The following is a 19,238-nucleotide window of genomic DNA, read 5'->3' as shown; positions in this document are numbered from 1 at the left end:
ATAATCATAGGAATGCAAGTATGTTTTTTTCTAAATTCCAAATAATCAGGATTATACTGTAAGCCACTGAGCCAATATTAAAAAACTTGGATCTCAATTAAAAGTTATCCTTAATAGGCTACTGCAAATGTTTCTGAAACTTCAGGAGTTGTGTGCTTGTTGATGAAAAACACGAACCCTTTCATCATACTCATGGCTGAATGTTTTATAGTAATAAGAATTAAAGTCAAATACTCTACTCAAATGTGTCTTACCCAGAGAAAAAAAGCTTCCCAGTTTGACAGTAAATAAAGCAAATTAGAGCTGCCTTTGAATTTGAATTGTGAAGGGTTTTAACTAGATAATGAGAGCCTCTTAACACTTAAGCAGTAAAGCAAGTAATTACTTTTTTCATGGACTCAGATTTTGAATTTCAATCATGTGGTGAGACTAACAAAATCCAATCTTACGGATAGCAATTAAACTCTTCAGTGAACTTCTGACATGGTTCACTTCCAGCGTAATCGCATAACTCACTGTGATCCATACTTAATTTCCCTTCAGGATGTCAGGAATGTCTTCTCTATGTAGAATAGTCTATGTTCCGTTAAAGGCATGTCCTGCTGTCATGTTCACTGTCTGCAGTCAAGGAGATGACTCATTTGCAATGATGTGCAATACATCAAGAAAATGCCTTTAAAATTGTGTTGCCTTTTGTCTCTTAAGAAAATATAAACATATTGTATCACAAAGGCTGACAGACCAAGATCTAACAATTACCTTAACCAATTTCTTTTTTTTTTCTCTCAAAGTTTATTTGTATTTTAGGAATAGTAAAAAGGCACTCATCACTCCTTGTGAAAATAGTTAAACATTCAATATTTTGGATGTTTTTTGTATAATTTCAAAGACATTGTATTTTTTAGATGTTTTGCATCCATTTTCTTAAAGTTTATTTTATAATAAATAGGAAAGGGTAATTATTATATTTGTATCAGTATTAGGAACATTTTTAATGAAAAGAAAACATTTGATGTTATTTTCTATTTTTATTGGTCTCTGACATTAAAGCATTAATAAACACTGTATTTGTGTTTCACAATGCAATCACTGAGAATTGCTACTGTGTTTCATGAATAAATGTATCTGTTGCAGTGAAGTACACTTTTTGATAAAAAGTGTTGTGCTGTGCTGACATGGGCCTTAAATTTTAATACACAGCCTGAATATATACTATATACAGTTTCCTGCTCCTCTTGTTGATGTATTATATTCGCTTACCCATTTTTTTACCCAGAAAAGTCATCAGATACAACTTAAAGTCCCACAAGACTGTGTCTGTTACTATTTATCCTCTTTCTGTGGAAAGCTTGCACTTTAACCTTTATCCGTCTGACACTGCCTTGAAATATCTATAGTAACATGATATGGAAACAAAAATTACCATTTTCTTTGCCGTAATGTTTGCTAATGAGGCAGAATGCCTCAATAAATCCCTCAGATTACATTATGCTTCAAAGTGTAGCCATTTAAATCATCCTGAGTTTGTCGGAGCTTTGTTTTTAAAGTCTCCATTTCTGCCTAGGTGGACCAATCCTGCAGTTGGTGTCACGTCAGTTACTTCCAGCTTTGCCTTTAAAAAATGGGGTATATCTACTATTATTTTGCTCATTTTAATCATACCAGATAACATAAAATATTGGAATAAAATATTTAGTCAAGGAAAGTTGTATTTATTTAACACCATTCAATTCAATTCAGTTTATTTATATAGCGCCAATTCACAACACAAGTCATCTCAAGGCACTTAACAGTTCAACCAGATCATACAGTCAAATTGATTCAAAGTTTTCTATCTAAGGAAACCCAGTTGATTGCATCGACTCATTGACTCAAATATGATCCCTCACACTAAGCATGCTTGTAGCGACAGTGGAGAGGAAAAACTCCCTTCATACACAAGTATTTCTACAGAGCTTCAGCGAACCACAAAAAAAACAGTAAAAAATAAATAATGTAGCGTGAGCATGAAAAAAAGGAAAGAAACAGATATTGAAATATAGAATTAGTCTCTGAAACTTGCTTCATCACAAACAGGGTCATTTAAAAGAGCTTCAAAAAGGGAGTTGATGCAATACAACAACATAAGAAATGATTTTTCCTGGTGTCTGGTAGCAGCATTTAGATGAGCTGCAGCAGGCTTATAGAGACCAGAAAGATATCTATCCAGTAATCTAAACTGCAAAATATAAAAGTATGCATGGGTCTTTCTGTTTTCTGTTTTTAAATAAAAAAACAAAAACAAAAAAAAACATATATTTTTAGAGACTCATGAACACCTAACTATATGTCAGAGTCTATAACCTGCCCATGCCATTTACACTGCTCTATTTGTACTCCTTGTAAGATGCTATTTTACTTTCTAACCTTTTTAAGTTATCATGTTCTGGATGAGTGAGAATCTAAACTAGCAGCCTGTATTAATTTATTATTGGTTTAAATATCTTTCTATCTTTAATACTTGGTTGAAGCTAACGCAAGTATTGTAACTAATTGCTTTACTTCATGCTGAATGCAGTCTTGAATTAACACATTCAATCACACAATTGGTATTCTGTTGTGAGATGTCCGTTTTGAAATGCATAATTGACAGCTTCTCAATAATACCAAGACGTGGAAAAATACATTTTGTTGCTTTACAAGAGATCTGATTGCAGTTTTCCATGTCTTGGAAATACTACTAAAGTGAAGCATTTACTTTCAGCTACATTTCAGGAGCAAAACAGCTAAAAAGCAGCAAATGGTTATAAATCACCCTAGAACTAAAGCAAACATAGAATCAGGACTGGAACAGTATGGCATGAGAAATGAGAAATTACTACATAAAATGATTAGCCACTGAATGTATTAAATTAATGTCAGTTCAGTGGGCTTCAGTTTTACTTCATATTAAAAACTGTTAATTAAGTGACTGGGTAAAACACTAGATATTACACTAAAAATATGTCAAACTCACAGTGAATTACTGTGAAAATAAATAAATATGTATACATTTTAAAAGAAATTGCTGTATAGATAAAAATTTCCTAAAACATAATTTTTTACGGCATTATTTGGATAAAATTACAGGTTACTGTGTTCTGCACATTAAAATTTACAGGAAATACTTGTTCATTGTGAAGCAAGCTTGAAGCTTAATTTAACTGAGATTAATTGGTTAAAAATATATTCCACTGCAAAAATGCCAGCAGTGCAATATTGTAAAAAAGCTGAAATATCAGCATTAAAAAAATAAATAAATCATTAACTTTTATTATAGAAAACACTTAATCTCCGCTAATGAAAAGATATTAAAATAAAGATTTGCACATTTTCTTATTAATGCTTATTAATTTTCTGTTTGATCTTTAATAGACAAGTAAAAAAATAGAGTATCATTAAAGAGGGAAGTAAATCCAAATTTAGAAATTAGTTCTTAAAACTGCAAATGTAGATAACAATAAGCAAAATATGCATTTAAAATGTTTGTGACATTGTATTATCCACTTGCCTTTTATTGGTGCTATAGAAGTCTGAACAGCTGTTTTACTATTTGAAATTACATTACGAGTCTTTTATTGTGGCAGTTTCAATTGCAGAGCTTTGAATTTCTACAGCTAGGGCTGACCAAACACGTGACATCACCATTTGAGGTAAAGCAAGATGGCAGCGCCCTTACGAAAAAATTATAAAACAAAGCTTTGTTTTTTCTTTTGCTTTTATATTTTACACATTTCTAATATAGTTGTTGATAAAAGTAAGACACAATCTCATGAATTAAGTTAGTTTGGGTGAACTTTAAATTGCCCCTTTAAGCATCAAGATATATATAGTCCCTTCTACTTAAAGCTTCCTCAAACATAATCGACTTCGAACCAGACATCAACAACATCTATATGAAAGTACATCTCAAAATAGCAGCCTGTTTTAAATTAATATCCCATATTATAAATCATAAAAAAATCTTGGTTAAACTGAAAACAAATCCTCAACATGTTTGCCTAAACCTGGGAGCTGATGGCACAGAAAGGACCCTGGCAACTAAAATATGTGCATCCCATTCTACTTTTGGGGACTTTACGAACCACCAGGAAACCTGCAGTCTGAGAAAGAATTTCATTTCAGCTCAAAGATGTTCAGTTAAAAAGTCTTTTTTTTATGTCACACACCAGGGTCCATGAAAAGTAGTTAATGATCACAGATTCACTGACCTACTTGTAACGTCAGGCTAAACTTCTGAAATGACACTTTGGGCAGTGTTATGTAACATCATTTGAAATAGTTGATGATATCCAGCATGGTCTGAAATGCTTCAATACTTAAACCCAAAATGCCATTAAATAATTTAAGCTGATCTTCCACCTAAACCTGGGAATCTGTTTGATTAGCTGCTTTCTAAATCACGCAGATACATGACATAGTAATAGAAATTAAAGAAAACTGTAATAGCATTATTAAAACACACTATTCAAAGCAATGAAATTCAATTTCAAAACCTAAAATACAGTTTTGTTAAATAACTTTTCAAACATTAGAATTGCATTTCAAAATACATATATTCAGATTCTGTTTTAGCAAGTCAAATTCAGTTTCTGATGGCTCATGTTTCATTCCATAAATGGTATAAAATATAAAAATGTTATGAGGAGCTGCATCTTTAAGAAGCTTTTTTTGAGTCAAAAATTTTAAATTCAATTAAAAAATTAGACGTGATATCCTGTTTTTATTTTGAGTTAGTTTTGGGTCTGTCCTACCACCTTGTGACTTGATTTAAGACCTGCAACTGTAACTTTAAAGAAATAATTTATGAAAGCTTGTTTTAAAATATTGTTTTTTCTTTGTTTATATTTTTGCATGCAGGCCCTGCATGCAAAATTACTAAAGGTTTTAAACTCTAACGAAAGGTAGATGGGACATGTTCATCTAATCTTCCTGGCTTTTAGAGATAAAGGGCTTGCATTCACCCTTATAACACCAGAGTTGTATCAAGCACAGGAGGGATCCAAGCAAAGCTTTTGATTTCCTAGAGTCTCCATTTTTAATGCAAGTCTGAGTCAACGTGCGATGGCTCCCATATGCCGGCCTTTCCATCAGCAAGAGCAGATTTCATTACTGAAATGGTTGCTGCTAACAAGCTGCTGTTACTCTCACACTGATCTTTGTTTCGTTTATGTGTGTTTATGATTATTTGTATGCTCACGTGGATTTAAATATGTCTTACTGAGTGTGTGACCCTGAGTGACTTGTTTCCAATAAGAAAATGAAATCCATTGTAGGGGATTTTTCCCCACCTTGCAGCAAACCATTTTCTTTTATTACTTCACCTGCACTTCCTTAAGCCACAGGGTGTGCTCCCATGCTGCACCTCACTGAGAAGTATCGGCAGCATCTATCTTGTGGACAGAAGTGCTGAGTGGCTTTTATATCTCAGCAGACCACATAAAAACCATAGCAATTAAAAGCTATTGGGCCATTCGACTTTGTCTTCTTAGGAGGAAAAAAGAGAAGCGCGTATCATGAGAAGGAAGCAGAAAATGAGGTGAAGCTAAAAAGNAGAAGGAAGCAGAAAATGAGGTGAAGCTAAAAACAAAGAAAGAAAGAAAGAAAGAAAGAAAGAAAGAAAGAAAGAAAGAAAGAAAGAAAGAAAGAAAGAAAGAAAGAAAGAAAGAAAGAAACATGCATTGGTGTCACAACAAAAAGGCTCTAGGGAAGGGATTTCAGATGAATATGGAACAATAAAAAAATTTTTTTAAAGAAAAAATTTGAGAGTAGAAATGTTCCAGAAAGGACAGAGATGACCTCTAACATAGATGCAATTAAAGGGTTAACTACTTGAGGGTCACTACAGTTTTAATTTCTTCTTTGATTGGTCAGAAAGTTTATTAGTTTAAACTTTTGGTATAAAAACATTTACCTGAAATACTTGCATATCTATCAATTTGTACAGAGTCAAATCATGACATGTTTTTTTAGCTATGTGTTAGCAATGGTTGGCTAAATAAATTAATGCAATATGGATAGAAGTACAGAGAAAGCCCCCAGAAGCATAGTGTATGGATATTTCAGCTCCCTAACACTGTCTGTTCCCTCTCAATATAAAAAAAAATCAGAATTTCCAATCAAAATAACACAATAGTCTTCACCCACCTATCTGTTAGGCTTACATTGGGTTGGTCCAGGGCAACACAGAGACATACAACAATGCACACACAAACTCCTCTCCTCATGCATGCACCCGTACCCAGGCATGCCTAGGGAGAACATGCAAACTCCATTGAGAAAGACCCTAGGCCAGGAATCAAACCCATGACCCTCTTGCTGCAGGGCCACAGCTTTATAAGCTGTGCCACGGTAAAGCCATGGCAAAATCACTATAAGACGAAAAAATAAAACAGAAAAGAAATGTCAAGATCTAATCCTCAAACCAATGATTTGGCAGCTTAAAAAATATCCCTATATTCTATGAATTATAAGAAGATTTTTGTTCTATATTTAAGGGTCACTGTTATAAGAAAAGCTAAAGTCTGGTGATCTGTTGTGTCTTTAGCAATACAAATACAAATTGCCAATAAACATGAGATTTGCCCACACATAAATTCGTTCCCATCAATTGTCTCATGCTCCCCACTACAGATTATTAGCCCAACTCCTCGCCCTTCCCTCAGCAAATCATCCAAAGATTCTGTATTTAAACCCACTAATCTAAGGACACCCTCACTTCCACAAGCAATATCAGACTATGGGAGAATTATCCTGCCATAATGTGAGAGTACATCATTTCAATTTGAGAAAAGAATTTCATCTTCTTGCACTCAAAACTTATAATGCTCACACTCAAAACATGCGCTCTCTCTCAAATATTTTCTCTTCTCTCTCAAATCTTTGTTTCTTCTCTCAGATTTAATGCTTCTTGCACAGATATTTTCTCCTCTCGCTTGCCTCCTCTTCTCGCACAAACCGCGCTCTGCTCGAGTCTCAGTTACGCTCGCAAACCCGTAGGCTCTGCTTGTGGATTTTTTTGCTCTCTCTCAGATTGGATCGGATCTATCTAAGAATACTGATCAACGTCAACGATGACGAAATAATTTTGTTGACGCCCTTTTTTTTCATGACGATACCAAAAACTGACGAGCCATAGGTTTGAGTTTTCGCCAACGAGACGAGACCAAATAAAAAATAGCGGGTTGTCGGTCAGACATTGAAACTGCATCATCCTGCTGTAATCTGCTAGACAAGCTAAGCAGTATCACCCGTGCAGCTGATTCCTGTTGATCCTGCCACCCACCAGCCTCGCAGTGCTGCACATGCTGCAGGAGCACAGATGGATCATGGCAGCAGCAGTGGCAGGGTCTGAGAAAATAACCCGGAATGGTCAACTCTGACAAATTCTGCTCTGATCTTCCATCTGTGCTTGTGCAGAAATGCGTGCTTGTCTGTCTGCTATATTGACCAATATGATGTGTTGAACTAGATCTGCTATTTTCACAACTTTTGTGAGACACTTTTTTTATAGTAGGGCATTCATTCATAAAAAAGTTTAGTTGATTTCTATAAATCAAAGTTTTCTTCCCAACAGCAATGATGAACACCACGGCAGCATTCTATACCCAGCAATTGTAGTATCTAGGCTATAGCTGTCAATCTGTTGTCTTTTTTTGCAACATAAAACTGACTAAAACTAGACTAAAACCTTTTTAAGCTTTTGTAGACTAAAACCGACTAAACCATCACTTTGTGTATATTGTAATGACTAAAATTTGACTAAGACTAATAATTGTTTTCATACGAAGACTAAGACTAAATCTAAGTTGGCTCTCAAAAACAACACCGGTTAAACTTAAATCCTGAGCTTGTATGGAGAAAGTGATAATCTGTCAAGTCTACAACATGCCTTCAAGCTATGAAGATGGCTAGTTGGCCCTAATTTTTTTAACCATTTGTTGAGGTAAAGATCTACCAAAAGCAAAGCCCTGCTCTCTAATACTTTAATGTAGTGATAACAATATTCCTCAAACTACAGTAAACTCAGCATCTGCTCATTTTGCTTTCACAGTGGAAGGCCATTTATCACAGTGGGTACAATCAATAAAAAAAATGGCTTCTCCTTCTAAGCATTCAGAATAGATGTGTAGGTACACAGCCCAACAAAAGCAATAAACCCACACATAAACTTACAAGTGGCTGTAATTCTTTCATGTCAAGAAAATTATATTTGATGTTCTCAGGAAGTCGACTGTTTATGTATTGTGTGGTCTTTAGTGCTCCACCAGACTTAAATCAGTATTCTTTGGTGGTGGCTTTAGGTTTCTTTTAAATTTCCATTTTTAAAAACCTTTTTTTTGCATACTTTATTTTTTTTCACCTTGCCTGTCTATTTTTCTGTCTCTTTGCCTTTCAAAGTCTACTTGTCTTTGTGTCACTTTCTCTCTGCTGACCAGACAGATTCAGTGTATTCAAATGGAAGTTAAGGACAGTGTGTTGCATTATTTAAACTCTTCAAAGCCAAGTAGAGAAAGGAACAATGACAGTCAAATGCCCATAGAAGCAATTCATTTCCTGTGCCAAGAAATTCACTGAACACCAATGAAAGACATTGGAGGCAGCAGCATTAGTAGAGGGCGCTGATTAAAAAATCATTGAATAAAGTTTGATCATTAAAGTATAGGACCGGTTTAGGACAGGTGCAACTAGCTTTTAACACTAAATGAACAGGACACACAAGTTCTCCATACATACTACGTAGTGTCACGAGTCGCCATCTTGCTTTCTGTTCTGCGGTCCTGTGGTGTTGCCATTGTACTAAAATATGCTTTCCTGTCATGATTTGTGGACATTAAGATCTAAAGAAAAACATTATCTCCTGTCAGACCCTTTAATACAGTGAAAGGGTGGAGTCAGAGTAAAAAAATATGCACTCCAATGGCTTGAAGTTGGCTGCCATTCGGCTGGCATTCGCCTGGGAATGGATATTTTGAATGAATGCTACTATAGCCTCAAAAAGAACTATAAAAAAACACTATCAGAATGGATAAGTCGTTAATATAGCATTATTAGATGATGATCAAATGGTTTTTGGTCTTTTTTGTTCAGGAAAACAACTTGACTATGCACTTAACAAGTTTAAGGTTGGAACATACCCAAGTTCCATTTTCATTCACTTGTGTTACATTATTTATTTAAGAAACAGTGTATGAATTAAAAATATTTTCCATAACTGAGACAAGATTTGAAAGCTAACTAAAACATAAACGTACAATAATCAGAAAGTGGAATAAATATTTTGAGGATTTTCAAAACTTAGATGACACACCTTCTCTGGTGAAAGTGAAGACATGCTTTGGGTTGGATGGTGGCAGGGCTTTGGAGGTTGAAGAGATCCGACCTGAGTACCTTAGGTCTGTGAAAGTTGTTGGGCTTTTGTGGTTAACCCTGAGAGGCGGTCAGGCATTGTGCCCCAGGACTCAAGACTAGACTGGTGGTCCCCTTCCACAAGAAGAGGGGACTGAAGGGTTCCTCTTACTATAGGGGGAATCATACTTCTTAGCTTCTCTTGAAAGGCCTATGCCAGGATGCTGGATACGAAAGTGTATTAAAACTCAGTGTTAGGATAATTAGTGTGGTTTTTGCCCTGGCTGAGGAACACTGGACCTGCTCTTCACCATCTGCACATATGATTTTTGGACCTGGAGACGGCATTCAACCGTGTCCCATGTGCGGGCTTGTAGAGGTTGCTTCAAGTGTACCGGGGGTTCTTTACTAAGGAAATCTGGTTGCAGTACAAGAGCAGGGCTCTAGTCTGCATTTTCAGGATCAAGTTGGACCTAAGGTTGGTGCATCTAGGACTCTAGCGGAACTGCCCTCTACCACAGGGCTTGTTCATAACCTGTACTGACAGGTTTTCTATAGCCAAGTGCTGGGGGGAGTCTGGTTTGGGAAACACTGGATTTTGTCCTTGCTGGTTCTGCTGAAAACCTCCCCAATGCACTGGAGGAAAGCTCCTGTCTCAAGTGGTTGAGTTCAAGTACTGTATGTTGGGGTCCTGTTAAAAAATGAGGTGAAATACAGGGGGAGACCAACATACACATCGTTGTAACTGCCACCATTATGCAGATGCTGTGCCAGTGTATTTAGGTAAACAGAAAGCTCAGCTAAAAGGCAAAGAATTTGATTTACCCGTCTATGTTCCTACCCTAATTACATCTTGATCATGTTCAAAACGAACAGGATACCAGATACACAGGCCTGAAATTAGCTTTCCTAAACTACATCTTCCTAACTGGCATAACCAGACAGATAATTCATTTTCGTCCTTACCTTTCACAATTTTTTCACAGGATATATTGATATTTTTGTGCAATATGCATAAAATTAATTTATAATTAATGTCACTATTGATCCAGCATATCATCTTGCCATTTTTTTTTACCGGAAATTCAAAACAGAGCAGCTGATTAATTGTGACACTCTTCTGACCTTCTGATATAGTGATCTGTTTAAACCATGGGGAGGAAATTCATGTGATTTCATCCAATGGGAACAAACAGCTTGCCAATACCCTTTGGCTATCTTGTTGTGCGAGTAAGCACACTGTTTCCTCTGGCCAGATCAATGTCTCTCGATTAAGGCTGCTTGGGTTCCCCTAAAAAGGAGAGCCATTTTCTCGTTCTGCATCTCTGATTTGTTGTTACCCTTGCATGCTACCAAAGCACATTACAACACATAAAAAAAAATTATAGCTCTACATGAAAAGACATAAAATGCTAAATGATGACAGATGGACTCACATAATCTCCCTTATGGTATTTAGCACAGACATCAGATAGTGCAGAGTCCCACTAAAAAATCAATGAGCATTTGCAACAATCAATAGGCAGGTTCCTATGAGAAGCAATTAGACAGCCAAACCATGCAATTACACAGCCAAACCATCCAATCTCCTTCTTACTATTGTAGATAAAAAAAAACAATTTTTTTTCACTACAAAAAAATCTGTGAGTGCAGCCAAAACCTTAAAAAAAGATAACTTTTTGTTGTTGAATACAAAACTGACAACAAAAGGACCGTAAAGCTCTGACTGCTGAGGTTTATGATAATTTGTAGTTATCAAAAACAGATCAATATGAATTGAAACAGATTTTTCCTATGCTTACAGCTACCAAACCCACACTCAAATATCATAACCATAGAAGACTGATAACATGGGTGTTATTTTTGATATATATAATAATATATATCATATATTGTTTTATTATATTGTATTAGATTTTACCAACTGTAAGTTACATTAATTTTAAGGTCTTTTAGATTCTATGGCTAAAGTGCAATGAATTAGAAATATAGACCTTTCAAGACAATGCCATTGTTTTTAATTGATAATAAACTTTAGACACATATTGTAAAGCAAAAGCTTGTACTAAATGACCAAAATATTTTCTATTTTATCATAAAATGTATGACACAACAGCATTCTAATTATTCCATCCATTGGATGCATGTTCAAGAGTCTATGCCAGGATAAAACTTTCAAAAAATACCAATTTAAAAGTACAGAATAATCAGCTTCGTTACATTTGATAATTCCTCACAACACAAAGGGCCTCTCTGCCCCAGGCCATCTGTGCTATTAAACACAGATCTAAACATTTCAAATTAATTTTAAAAGAAAGAACAGAGAAGTATCACATCACTAATGCTGCATGAAAAAATTTTTTGATAAAAACTTAAATACTGATGAAAGGACCCATAATTAAATTACCAGCATTGCACCAAAAGTTGAAAGTTAATATATTACCTCAGAGTCAGCTATAGAGTTAACCTAATGCAGAAAAGACCCATGGTGTTTTAAATCAGTAAGATATATAGCACACCGTGAATTTAACTGCTCTTTAAATGAGTGCTTCACTGCCAGTGTGGCTATAGAGGGTATACAGGGACACAGACTGAAAACAAATGGACCCACGTTTAGCGATAAGAAGAAAGCAAAAAAAAGCAAAAAGAAGCATGAGCCAAAGACTTGAAATAAAGCCATTCAGTAAAGCGTTCAATTGGACACTAAACAGTAACTAGTGTACAACAATGAAAAAGCATAGTTAAATTGGAGAGGTCAGTAGAATTTGTAATTTTTTTTGTTTTGTTTTACTTTTCCTAGACACTTTATAAAAGGCCTGACTCAATAGTTCAATGATAAGGCCAAGATAACCAGAGGGAGAAACAAGGTTATAAGCAAGAATCACAGGGAAAAACCCTTCAGTAGTATAAACAGAAAATTGCTTACTCAAAATAAAATGGCATGAATAAATCCGTAGTTCAAAAGGTCAAAAAAGAAAAGGGTACAGCATTATAAGTATATAGTCATGAATCTTACATTAATCTGAAAGCTAGTCAAGAGTGTAATTTTTATTCAATGATCAGGATTAACATGATAATCAACTGCCTGATAGTGTTTTGGTCATTACCTGGTATAAGCCAGATTGTTGTTCTAGAGAAATTAAATTTAACTACACATATTAATCTAGAAAGCCTCATATATAAAAAAAATAATGTTCTCTAAAGGGAGGGACATTCAGTACCATTCTTCGAGCTGATTGGTATATGCTTAGCATGTTGAATTTCTAGCCAATCAAAGCAGTAGCAGCTTGATTTATTTAACAACTAGAAGATTTAACTAAAAATTTCTAATAAACTAATAAACTTTTATCAAATCTGGAATGTGCAAAAGTCTTCCCACCCACAAGGCAATAAATTGCGTCCTATTGCTTGATTTTCAAAAACAGTTAGAGGATATGCCAGCTAAAACTGCTGCGGCCATCTTTTCGTTGCTTCAGCCTTCCGTGTACGATGCGTTGACGTCAGCGTCTCACTGGATTTCATTTGTCTGAAACATTTCTGTATTGAGACTAACGATTACCGTATGCTGGCTCCTGGCAAGATGTATTTTTTCAAGAATTTGTCGATTCACATATCTTGCAACAATTAATCTCACTTGCAAGGTAAATTTAGTCCCCCTCTTGTTTTCAAAAGAAGCCTGACCAGATTAGTCATGGTTTCCAAAAAATGCCAGAAGGTGAACTCTGTTATTTGGCATCCAAATGCTTGGTGACATAGAGTTCCATATACTGTAACATTACCTTCATCTAGCTTGGGAAGTAACCATAGGCAAGGCAAATTTATCTATACATAACACAACATGCACAAAGCAACCAGATTGCTTTACCAAACAGAAACATGAAACAAAAAATCCAGTGAGATGTGACAATTTGGGCATTGATCAGGCTGTCAGCAGCGGCTGACGCCCTCACAAAGGCTGTAAACGAGCAAGATCGGGAGATCAGCTATATACTGGGTGCGATTGAACACAGGCCGGCTGCGGTGGTTGAACACAAAGGTGAGATAGTATAATATCTTGGATGTGGACACTGGCTTCAAGGTGGAAAAGCCCAACAAATTTGGAATATTGGATTCAACACGAAGAGCCAGCAACAAAAGACTCAAGGCTGATGGAAAATTCCTGCCCAGCCTGCTGGAATCCCCCCCTGAAATCTCGATTGCAATGTAAATTGAAGTTGACAATAAAGTTGACTGATTGATTGATTGATTACCTGATTGATTTGAATACAAACATCTGTTCTTTCTACTTCTAACTTTCTCCAAACATACCTTTTACTTCTATGCATATTGATGATGTGATCTAACAGCTGCCACAGAACAGGGAGAAAATCAAGACCACAAAGAGAATCTGTTCTATTGGAATTATCATAGTTTAAATTTACATGATGATTTTATGGTTCAAGTTCTATTTAATCGTCAATGCTATTTTCAACTTTAATGCTGTGATATGTAAACACAGGGTTCACATCCAATAAGGGTAATAATACTAAACACAGCCAAAAGGCGAAAATGGGGTGCGGCAAAAATCTGATTTATGAAACCATGCCCACGCATGAAAACAAGCTATTTTGTGTACGAGGCCCCACCGCACGCTTTGTCCTGCACCGGCCCATGTTACACCATAAACAGTTCATGCAAGGCACAGCATGAATGTCATTGTGTATGTAAATGAGCCTGTTGACCACTTTTATTCAATGGTAACCAATGGTTACCGCAGCCAACAGAGCCATTTAATCAAGGTGTTTTTGTGAGAGGTGGAAAGTCAGAGAAAAGCATTTGAAGGCACAGTAAATTAAAGGTGTCATGATTCTGCCCTTTCTGGGCTTTTTGGTTTTGTTTTAATTTTCTTTGAAGTTTCAGTTACACTCTGATTTACGTCATTTTGTGTTTTGTAGGTAATTGGTTTCATTTCCATTTTGTGTCATTCTAGTTTTCTGGTTGTATTTGAGTTCTTATGTATTTCTTGTTTACTCTCTGTTGCCCCTTGTGCCAGTGTCCTTTCCCCTAGCTTTCTTCTAGATCCTTCTGTCCATGCCTGCTCCATACCAGTTGATCACTCCATTCTTTGTTCTGTTTGACATATGTACTCCTGCTCTGGAGTTATTGGTTGCTGGATTCTCTTCATTCTCTCCCTAACCTACTGTATGTGTTCCCCTTTGCTCTGGTTCTTTTGTTCCTTAATTAATTATTTCTGGATTTATGCTTATGTTACAACTACTCCTTAAATCTGCAAGAAACCACCTCAGCTTCCACCTCTGTATTTGGGTCCTCTACAAACCTCCACAACCTGACATAAGGTAGTATTATTTATGACGTCTTCAGTCTGACTTGGACTGATTATGTTAACAAGAAAATCCAGGCAACATTGCCCTTATCACTGACTATGATATCTTGGATTTATGAATAAATTCACAGAATTGTTTTGTTGTTACAACCAGATTCAGGCAGAGAGTCAATCAATTGTTGATTATGTTTAACACCAGTTTGCGCTGATAAAAGTTGAGAGGAACCACAGAGTGCTTAAACACTGAAAACAAGACGAAAAGCCAGCTGATCTGGCAAACAACCTAATTTTTCTTTGATTCTTTTTTAACAAAATCACTGCAGCATATAATTTATGAACATATTTCATATTATATATGTGCCACAGACTGTTTTGTTTTTCTCTTTAGAAGCATGCACCCAGCTACCCTTTGGATTAATGCACACTCACCTCTTCCTGCTTAACACCTGTGATGAACAGGGATGACCTGAGTCCCGACAGAGATGCCCTATGGAGCCTGATCAGCTAATAACCCCTCATCATCCTTGGTCAAGAAACATTGAAAATCCCCCAAAAAGCATCCTGTCCTTCTTGCCCCATTGTCTTCAATAGTTAAATCCTCCATCTTGCACCATTATGCGTGGTTAGTTCAGCAAATTTTAATGTTTACAGCAACTTGTGTAAATTCTTCACGCTTCCTTAAATTAATTTATTTACGGTATCTGCGGTATGATTCACTTTATTTATCTCAATGAAAAGGAATGTAATGTGAGGAAATATTTAAATATGCAGACAGTGATTTTGAATTGAAGCTGGCTCTTTTTTTATTATTTGTGACAGCAGCTTTCAGTTCTAGCATATATCACACTGTAGTTTCTGATCTGATAACTTTGATCCATGAATAACATTTCTTATCAAGTGAAGTTAAATGTCTGAGAAAATATATGATTCAGTGTGACATCAGGTTCCCTTAGTCACTATCTATGTCACCAATTCCACCTCTCTCTAAAATCTGTATATCCATATGGATGGGTCAGAGTTGGCGTGAGCACCCACACATTTCCACGGCAAAATTGTTTGTGACAAACCACAAGCCCCGTTTTTGAAAAAAAGAGACCCACATGCAATAAAAGTATCTCACTGTTTATGCAGAACTTATATTCAGTTCAATCTTTGTCATCTTGTCTGAAATTTTATTTTAGTTAGTATAAAACTACATAGAGTCAGTATTTTTTATGTTCTCACCATTTTGGGAGAATCTGTACTTTTACTTAAGTAGAGAAAATAAATACTTTTGACACCTCTGCTAATGAGCATAGAACTGATGTATAAGTAATCCAAATGAAACCTTTAATGACAGCCATTTCTCACCTGCACTTTATTATTAGACCCACAACAGAAGTGACTCTCATCAATGGATGGAACATTATACACGGATACACTCCAGCTGTTACTACATTTTTGCTCTGGCTTCATGCAGTCTTTTTTCTTAGAGGCAGATGGTGTAGCATGGAATTAAAAAAGTTATGTTGATCAGTTTTTAATAATAAAGAAGTGCAAACAGTCTTTATTATATTTAAGAATTCTTCTTAAATTAATTCTTATCAGTAAATGGAAAAAAAAAAACAAATGCTATACTTAAATTCTTAAAAAAAACACTGACAAGGTTTGTGATTTGAAATAAAAAGCCTTTTTGATACAGCCTCTCCAAAATAAGTGCCTCTGCATGGCCCTTCCAACAAAGAGTTTCTAGAATGCCACTGTCAACAATGACTGCCAACTGACTGCACTACCATCAAACGTACAGCAACTACTCTATGTAAAGATAATTTACTGCATTACATAGTGAAATTCCAGGCACAGAACGTACATTTACATAAATGTAGATAGAAAGCATGTAGACTTACCTTGGGCGTAAAAGCCACAGTTTGACCTTTAGATGTTAGTCTCTGGCTGTCTGCTGCCAAAACACAAAAAGAGAGGTCATGAACTAATTGAGCAGGTATACAGTATATTTTTTTTCTGTTTATCAATTTTCTGGTATTCTCTAAATTCAGCTCAGCATAACCAGATAAAACTCAGATACAGAATCTACCAGCTACCTCTCATTATTTGTTTTTTAATATACTTCTCTCATTGGCTCTTGGTAAAATGAATTTACATTGTCCTGTTCATCTGTGACTGGTATAATGTATATAGCATGAACAGAAAACAGAGAGTCTCCTGTATTTGCAAAAATAATCCTCTAGCTAAAAAAAATAGAATTATGTCAGTAAATTGTCAGATCCCCGGACTTCAACAAGAATATGTCGTCTTGTGAGACTGCCTGATGAGCTGTTCCCACATAATTGTTTGGAGAAGTCTTGTTCTGTATGTCAGTCCTGTCATCCAGAAGAAAGAGACTTTGCTTTTCATTCTGTTGAGGGGGCGATTTAGCTAAAACATCCACCCCGGTTCCTGACAGCTGCGTTGGTCCATGCACTGAGTGAAGCCAGAAACAATATATTGAAAGAGATATAACACTGGGAATAGCTTTCTGTACATGTAGAGCGATCCCCATTTTTAGGCCCGAGCAGCGAAAGCGCTGCGAAGATGTTAAGATCTATTTGATCTGTAGTTTTATCTGAAATAGTTTATTCCTGACTTTTAAGGGAAAAAATATTCAGATCGGATTAGTAATCAACACTAAACACACCTTTCGAAAAAACTTTTACCGTTGCCTTTGAAGTCAAGCTCTGTCAAAAATTCTTCCAGAGAGCTCTGGAGTCATCAGCGGTTTTTTGTCACTTCAGAAATTTCACATGGATGTCATTTTTCTTTCTTTAATGGTAAATCAAACACACTGGGATTTAATTGTGAATTTCATTTGGGAATAATTGCTCTCTCTTTAGTTTTCTGAAGTCCCAAAGCCATGCAAATGGTTTTGCTCCCTTTATTTATGTCATTCCGGTTCTATTTATAGCTACAATGTGTAAATTTGGTTAAGCATTCCTGAAAGCAACTGGCACCAATGACTATATTAATATTACTATATAATATATTACTATATTAACCTGAAAAATAATTTACCACACATCAAATTAAGCTATTACTAAACTCAAAATTTGTACTACTTAATTCACGGAGTGTAAGTGTGCTGATCTGTGGGTGATAAGGCCTTTGATTGTCTATACAGTGGAAACAGAACCAAAAATTCTTGTTATTCACAGTTAAAATTTCCCGTTTTAAAAGAGATGAGAGGAAGGTAAGTTTGTATAACTTTTTTAGCTTAATAAGTGAAATAGCTGATTTGAACACTTGTTGTATTTGCTCTAGATATCTCTGTTTGGTATTTGTTTTGTTATCAAAATGTTGAAAAAATGGTAATCTACAAGGGGCAAAAACTTAAGGCTGGTTTCTGCTCAGAATCCAGGTCGTCTGCGTGTGTGTCGCAGTTAAAGGGGAACACCATTTTTTTTTTACACTGGCCACTTGATTTTTATGTTATTACATCATGTTCTACTCACCCATATTAGTTTTGTGTCATTTGGAGCTGTTCTGAAGATATTGGTTTTTGTTATATCCAAGTAACGTCTTCCTATGGGCAAACGACTTGAGGATTGGATTGGAGTTGTGACAGTGAGCCCGGGCCAGAGGCAGCTACGATCTACCCCTTCTATTCATTCGGCTAGCTAATCTGAATTGTTCAATTCCATTTCGAGAGCGAGATCATCTGTGGTCATAGCACTAGACATCTTCCAGGCATGTGAGTAAAACTAGCAGCAGTTTAGCGGAGGGATGAATGAATGGTAGCCAGCACGTGGATGACGTCATACCCACTCCACTTTGTTTTAAAAATATATAAATATAAAAAATATAACTAAAATATATAATATATTTTAATGCAAATATGCCCCACTTCCTCTCCGCCACTTCCACTCCGCCTTGGCCGTATCTAGACCCACGGCTAGTTCGTGATTGTCCCTCTTGCCTTGTGGCATGGAATAACGTAGCACAGACCACACCAAAACTGGGCATAAATCAAAAATATCTGCGTCATACCTTCGACACTGTGACACACTACTGTGGGAGTATAACCAGCCCTTTAAAGACTTAAAAGTACTGACAGTCAATAGAAGACCAGAATACACAAAGTTTCCTCTAACATTGTATTACATTTGACAAGGCAAATTCAAGCATGTGCAGGGAAAATAATTACAGCAAAATCAGGAAAGGCAGGCTCTGATTACTATTTGAAAAGTATGCAATTGCTACAGCATCACAGTGCCTTAGTGAATGGGAAGTGCTAGAAGCTGACTTAGCCAAACCATTTCCTAAACTATAAATGAGAAATAGAAAATAGCCAAGCTCAGGCAATCAGTGGTTAGAAACCACAGACAGAACACATCGAAAAGAAAAGGGAAAAAAAGATCGTTTAAACTGACCAAGACATTGTTTGATTTGCAGGGGTTTCTGTGCTGGTAATTAGAAGAAACATTCTACATTATCTATATTTGTGTGCACTGATGTCTAATGTTTGTACAACTGCTGACATAGATTTATCAAATAAAGTGCCTTCTTTTATTAAAGT

The 19,238-nt window shown here is 35.9% G+C and overlaps 1 protein-coding gene across 1 annotated transcript in view; it reads right to left on the bottom strand.

Annotated features, from left to right (window-relative positions):
• tnr (tenascin R) overlaps positions 1 to 19,238 on the bottom strand; it is a 240,956-nt gene that overhangs the window by 158,153 nt on the left and 63,565 nt on the right. Inside the window, exon 2 of the mRNA XM_015373217.1 lies at positions 16,576 to 16,628. The gene's annotated coding sequence lies outside the window, so the exon portion shown is untranslated. The remainder of the gene's footprint in view (positions 1 to 16,575; positions 16,629 to 19,238) is intronic.

Source organism: Cyprinodon variegatus, unplaced genomic scaffold, assembly GCF_000732505.1.
Source record: "Cyprinodon variegatus isolate N-32 unplaced genomic scaffold, C_variegatus-1.0 Scaffold83, whole genome shotgun sequence".
Classification (NCBI taxonomy): domain Eukaryota; kingdom Metazoa; phylum Chordata; class Actinopteri; order Cyprinodontiformes; family Cyprinodontidae; genus Cyprinodon; species Cyprinodon variegatus.
This window is presented reverse-complemented; position numbering and strand designations above follow the sequence as displayed.